This window comes from Oryzias latipes, chromosome 17 (genome assembly GCF_053564925.1).
Source record: "Oryzias latipes strain Hd-rR chromosome 17, Olatipes_Hd-rR_3.1".
Taxonomy (NCBI): domain Eukaryota; kingdom Metazoa; phylum Chordata; class Actinopteri; order Beloniformes; family Adrianichthyidae; genus Oryzias; species Oryzias latipes.
Genome location: NC_136253.1, coordinates 25,818,872 through 25,826,368, shown reverse-complemented (window position 1 = coordinate 25,826,368; position 7,497 = coordinate 25,818,872).

The following is a 7,497-nucleotide window of genomic DNA, read 5'->3' as shown; positions in this document are numbered from 1 at the left end:
ATAGAAATTCCACATTGATGCTTTCTATTAGATTTCCCTTAATGATTTGAACATTAAAACTGAATAATTAAGTTAAAAAATATCTTCCTTGTTTGATGCCTTAAAAATAGAAATCTAGGATTTTAAAACTCATCCTAGTTGTTTCCTTGAATCCTGTTGGAGGTAGAGCGTTTAGCCACCAAGCCCCTGTTTTATGGGTTAAACTCCCAGCTCATGTAAGAAAGGCCGACCCAGTTTCTACATTCAAAGTTAGACTGAAAACATTCCTCTTTGGACAGGCTTATTGTCAGATTAGCTAGTATTCAGAGATTATTTAACTTAATGTTAATGTGTTTAAATTAAACGTAATAACAATAACAATTAGTTTTTAGTATGCTGCTAGTAATTTTGAAGCTGGAGTAGCTATGGTGAACTGGGGTTCTGTCCTCTTTTATCATCTACTTCTACCCTTCCTCTCTTCTCTATTCTTGATCATTATTCATCATTTAGTTCTCCATGCCTCTGTTTGGTGCAGTGCGATTCATGTACTGTCCCTCTTTCCCTCTCCCCTCCTGGGGAGTGGGAGTGCTTCGAGATTCCAGTTTGCTCATCCGTGCTCCTCTACCTCGTCTCTGGCTCGCCTCTACTACCGCTCCTACACCTGGCTGTGGATCCTGTCTCCGGCTTGTCTTTGCTCTGTACCTGGCTGTGTACCTCGTCTCTGCTCCTGCTCCTACACCTAGCTGTGGATCCTGTCTCCGGCTCGACTCGCGTCCCCGGCCGTCCCCCCAACCACGGCTGGATGAAGCTCGTCTGCTGGACTTTATATATGTAGTTGTAGGGTTAGATAAGTTAATTCCTCTCTAAGAGTTCTGGTAAATCGCCTGTCCGTCCTGGGGGAGGATCCCTCCTTCATGTGTACACCCCTGGGGTTTCTTCATTTTCTCCAGAATCCGTTTTTTTAAAGAGTTTTTCTTTACCGCGAAAGACGGTGTAAGGGCAGGGATGCCAGTTTAGTTTAGTCCATTTTTTTATTCAATTTAGTATTTTCCTATTGAACTCTATGTATTCATGATCCTTTTGATTCTATGTTTTACTATTTCGATTACCGATAAGAAGCCCATCGAGACGACTGTTGTTGTGAATTTGGGCTATACAAATAAAATTGAATTGAATTGAACTGTCTGTAATCTGAGCTAAATTGTTTAATTGTGAGTGTGATACAGTTTCATAGTAGAGACCATTATCAGGAAACACATTTTTGTGTTCTGTTTAAGCCGCATGCTTCATGTTTCACCTTCATCACTTTTTTCATTTGAAATCTTTTTAAATCTACCAGTTACCATCACATCAGGAATCACATCTACGAAGCTGCATTCACACCAAATTCATGTCAGACGCCTCTCTTTTGACAGCCATCAAATTCACTGCTGGACGCTTGTCCAAAAATGTGTTCGTATAGACGCTACAGACACGTGTGGGAGGAGCCACTGCCAAAAGTATATTGACAGCATATCTCATATATAATGCAAAATGCTCTGCTTCAATGTCTCTGTGACCCAGTTTGACGACTTGCTGTCCTGCGGTAGTTCGAGGATGGAAAAAAAAAGATCAAGAATGAAATTTGACAACATTTTTATGTTACGAAGTTGAGGCGAACTCTCAATGCGCCACACCCAATGCTCAAACCGCAGACCTCTGATCGAATCTTTATATTAACTTAACATTCCCCTGAAGCGCGAATCGTGTTTGCTGTGAATGCAGCTCAAGGCATCGGGAGCTGTACTAAAATATTAGTTATTTAAAACTTAAAACAGCAAAATACAATAAATAGAGTTACATCAAATCTTTACACTTTTTTTAATCAATCATAATTTATTTAAGAATCATATCCAAATGATGTCTAAAGCTTAAAAAAACACTATTCTAATAAATTCTTGTTACATGACTTGTACTTGAAGTATTAATTAATTGGTTTTCAGACTTTGGAAAGACTTGAGTCATTTGTGCTGCTCTCTGTACAGCATGTTCAGCACCAGTTTGGCACAAAAAAAAACCTTCCCTCAGGAAACAAGGAGTGACTAAAAGCAGGAGTTGAAAAGGCAGCGCCTGGACTCGCCTGAGACACAGCCATTAAATGTTCTGAAAGCCACAGTGCAACAGCAGGTATGCTACAGCAATGCTGGCGCGAGGGTGCGGCACAATGGGTTGAGGGTGTGTTTTATAACCCTAGAAACAAGCACTCCGTACAGATAAATGCACACTCACATTACTTTCGTAACTTTACTTTTAACCCAAGATCTTTTCCAACTGAGTTCACAAACTGCGCCTTCACTGAGCAGAAGGGGCTCACCTTTGGGTGAGGAAACAGTTGGTTAATACTTGTGAGGCGGAAACCATCATCCTTTAGTGGCAGTTAATGAATAAGTGCTGCTGATAGGAAAAACGGACAGAGAACGCTGGCTATTTCCTCTTTTTTAGGGTCAAAATGCTGCTTTATAATAACTGCTTTAAGTAAACTTTTAAAAAGTGTAATCAAAAGGTAAATGTTAGATCTTTAAGTCCATTTCTGAGTTGAAAAATGTTGATTTTGCAACTAAATGCATTTCCTATGTGGATTTTTAATACCTTCAGACATCCCACCCTTACATTTGTGATGTAAATATTACCAATATATCATAAGAATATGTATGTGTTTTAAGTAAAACAGAGCTATTTGAATCCAAAGTGGTTGTAGGCAGAGGGATTTACGATGGTTGTCCTTAAATCCTTGTAGAAACCAAAGAATGGTTTATTTGACTTTCTGAAAGAGCATTTATTACAGTCAGTAAAGAGCAAATGATGCCTGCTCCTGTTGAGTAGTGCAACCAAACCCCTCAGAAAACGCCTCACTCTTTTCATGTCATGTAGAGACGTGTGTCCCCGCCCCAACCAGAGGATGTAATGTGAGAGGCCCTAGTGTTAATGGGTCTAAGTGCACTTAAATAGCAGGCAAATCCATTGAATAACTGAACTAAAATACAAAGAAAAATAATGTGTTGTGCCTTATCTTTAAAGCTTTTGGCAGGCAATTGCTGGTTTTTCATAAACACATAAAAACCTGCAAAAATTCCATCTTTTTGGTTAAACTGTTTGTTTTTTCTTGCCTAAAATTGTTATTAGGGAGATACATGTCTGGCAGTAATAATCAATTCCAACTAAACATAAAAAATGAACATTTAGTTTTTTATATTACCTTTTATGGCCAAGAAACTACAAGAAGACCTTCATGAAAGAGAGGAGAAAACATTTAAAGATTGGCATTACTTGTCACAATGACAAAAAGCTGTAAAAGCAGAAATGTTGCACTTTTTCCAACATCATCAGGCTACATTAATTCTAAGTTTTTCTGTTTAAAGTCATCAAAATGTTTGCGGCAGAAAAAAACTGCGTCACTTGGTTCTTAAAGTCATATGCTAGAGTTAACTAATATTAGATATTTATTTTGGTCTTGATCTAAAAGTTTCATGTGATCTATATTCTTTTCTTTTGAAACATCTAGAGTAGATGCCAATGATAGTGTCGTCACAGAGCTGGATCTTCAGGACCCGCGCTTTATGCAAAGTAGGCCACAACAAACTCAGCACTAAAATTGGATATAAATTTAAATATATGCGCTTCCAACATTCCTTAGTTCGTCAAAAAGTACTTAGTTTTTTGTGGTTTTTCACCTCGTGGACAAAAAGTCATTAGCCTGTTTTATTTTCTGTTTTATTTACTTCTGTTATTTACCATCCTAATTGTCTACCAAATATTCAGAAAAAAACTAATTTGAATCATTTAAGTCTCAAATGTATCTCAGATTATTGATCTATGTTTAGTTTATTAATCTTTCCTGCTGCATTTTGTTAGTTGTCCAGACATCCTTCCTTTTCAAGTCTCAAACTATGTAACCCTTGTGCTATCCTAGGCACTTTAACGTTGGGAGTTGGGTCATCTAGACCCACTAGACAGTGCGCTGAATCTTTTTTTTCAATGATTTGTGATCTTCACTGGTGTCCATGGATTACATGAAATCTTTCCACCTTTATCCACCTTTGTCATGGTAGGAATAACACGTCAAAGTAAGGTTGGGGTCATCTAAGATAGCACGATTAAAGGAATTATGAAAACATTCATATTTTTCTATTAGGACTATTATATTGACATTTGTAGTTTTATGCAGTTCTGTTTATGAAATTTAATACAGCAACCACCCATCAGACTTGAGTGGAGAGCCTTCCATTTGGTCCGAAAAAACAGGTCGATAGGCAAACATTTCCCATACACAAATAAAAATAATAAAATTTTGTTCAGGTTGGATTTGTGCCGATTTCCAGGATGATGTATCTGCAGTCTGTATTTTAACAGAATAATCTGGCCAATCCCTTATTCCTTCACGTCAGTAGAGAATTAAATAGTTTCCAAAATGCTCCGTTTTTTTGTGCTGCCAATAAAACGATTACATTCTGTTACATAACCGTTACTGTGTCTAATGGTACTAATGCACTTTAGGGATGAACATTATTAAGAGCTTAATAATGTTGAGTTTAAAGCATTTCTTACTATCACAGTTTTTAGACATTGCTGGTCTGTTTGATGGAAATATTCTATTCCGTTGTTTGCCAATGAACAAAATAAAAGTATTTGACTTAACTCTGATTTTGCTATGCCAATTAGTCCGTTTTTCCTTGTTTAATTCTGAAGACAAAAACAGACAAGCGTTATCTAAACTGCTCAATACATATTTTTCTTAGTTTATTCTTTATATTTTTCCCAAATTTTACCTTGTTTACAGCTTCTTTATGAGTTTGGTATTTTGTATAACTTTAGGTTACTTTGAAGTATGAATAATCATGTTGTTTCAAGACCCCCTCTGATGGAAATTGTGTTTTTAAAATTTTCTTGTGGTCTTTTTCTGATGATGGAGGACATATATAAGTAAATGAATTTTAAAATGGCATTTTTCTGAGTATTTATTTATTCAAATTGTTGTGAAACAGGAGCAGACAAAAACATGTTGGAAAAAACTTGTAGTGATGTAGAAGCTACATTTTGCGGGCCACAAGCTCACTGCTCCGCTCTATTCAGATGCATTCCTTTGCCTTACTCTGCCCCAACGGTGCTGCCCACAAAGTGAATTTCTGATGAATTCTGTAGAAACTATGTCCTAGTTAATGACCCACTGTTTATAAAAATGTGGCTAAAAATTGCATAATCATACTAAAAAGATAACTTCGGAACGCTTTAAAAATTGATCAAAAGATGATCGGAGTGGGACCTTGCTTTCAAAGGTGAATAAACAGTTTCGTTTAGTTTGTTTTTTAAGCAGCCTTAGCATAAAGGACTGGAACTAATTGTGAATTCCCACACATACATAAAAACTAAGCTGTTTAAGTGGAACTCTGTGGAGACCGTGGAATGGGAATTGTTTCAGAAATTCCTTTTCCCATCCCTTCATGGCCTCATTTCAATCTATCTCTTTTTGTAACAGGCACAGCACTTTCCGCACAAAAGCACACACAGACAAACTGCTTTTATGTTTACTTCAAAGCAGGAGAAAAAAATCATTTCCTGTACATAAGTCTTTATCGTCTCATGACGGCAGGATCCGTTCATCTGCATTTTAGGCATTTATGACTTTTGACTAACCACTGAAGGGAGCAACTAAGGTAAATGTGCATCAATGTGGTGGGTGTGAATCTCAGTAAGAGTCCTTTTAGAGCAGCCTCAGGCAGTGCATACCATCTGCACGCACACGTGCACGCCGCTCCACCCTTTACCTCCTTCAGCAGTCTGTCACTCTTCAGGATCAACAGTGCAGTCAGAAGTAGAAAGAGACCTGCATGAATGGAACAAGTCCCGCTGGGGAAACACACTGAAGCTCATCCAAAAATGAAAATGTATGTGCAACAACAACAAAAAAAAACATGAAAACAGTCCTGGGAACTTAACAAAGATGTCTTCCATTGAAATGGAAAAGTGTCCAACAAAAGCAGTTGTCTTTGTCTTTGTGAACTGTCTTTGACCTCAGTTTACAAGCAGCTTCTTGGCCACCCTTGCAAACAAACACATAATTGCAGATTTACCTTTTCTTAATTATACAGTGAATCTAAAACTTCGGGCTTCAGTGGCTTTGTAAGCTGCAATAGGTAATTCTTGGCATGACAAAGTGTACTTACATAAATCAAGTTTGTCCCCAGATGTAGAATTTTATTATGTGAAACAAATTATTTTCACTAAGTTATTAAAAATGACCAATTAGGTCAGCAACAGATCTTGTTACTTGTTAAAGGACATAAAATAAAAAATAGAAAGGTCGCATAACATAAAATACGTAATGATCAGAGGAAAAAACGTGATCCAAAAATGTATTTACTTGCTGACTGGTGAGTAAATATCAGTTTTTTAGTGACAGAATGTGGCGGCTGGCGCAGGAAAGTCCCAGGTACGTGTTACATATCACAGGCCCACTCTCCCACACATGCAGCCATGCAGGTAGGAAACCCCTGGATTGTGGGAATGTCAGAGAAACAGGACACCTTCAGCTGCCACAGAACAGTTTAACAAACTACATCATCTCACACAATAAACATGTAGAATCTTAGCAAATCTTATATGGGCAGGTAAACACACTAGAGAAGGTGGATCAGTTTACAATCTAACATTTTGCTTTTTTCTACCTCTTAAGCACTTAGGAAAGCACTTTTGTTGACTTTAAAACCAAGCAAAATCCTTTGTTTGAATTGCATTTTTACCCAAAACTTGTCTTGGATCCACATACAAGAAACTGTTAGTATTTAGGACTAAATTTTTTAAAGATAGGGGGGGGGGCGTCACTTTAAAACTACATAACAAGAGTTCAGGAATGAGTCCCAACATGCAGAAACAAAAAAGAAAAAGAGAAGCATCACAGATTACTCAGATCTCAACATTTGAGTCTGCCACTCCCTGCTCCTCTTTAAACTCTCTTTTCACCATCTTCTCAGCCCTTGAATCCACTGAACGATCTGTTTTATTTGCTTTAATGTCTTATCAGCTTCTGTTGTTTAAAGTTCAGCTTGGATGTCAGTCAATCGCTGAGTCATGAGTAAATATAAAAACTGTCAAATTTGAATCACAGGATGGGAGCACTCTTCATGTGTCGAAACTTTAAAAACTGTTGAAGGGCTTGGACAGAAGAGACATTTTTTAAATAAAAACTGTATTTGTTTTTAGTATTGTTTTAAAATATCTTGTCCCCAAAGTTTAGAAATCTGGAAAAAAAAAATGCTCAGACACACACTTTAGTCCTCTTTTGTTACGTTCAGGGTTTAATAAAACCATTATGAATCATTTCCTGTCTTTCACCTGGTCAGCCTCTGGATGAACACGTCGACCTTTTCGCCCACGGTTGTGTTACACCCACAAACGTGTTGGCATGGACACACAAACCTTCCTGTAAGAACACATCAGGAGCTGGAATCTAACACACCCCTCAACCTTAAATCACCCGACAGC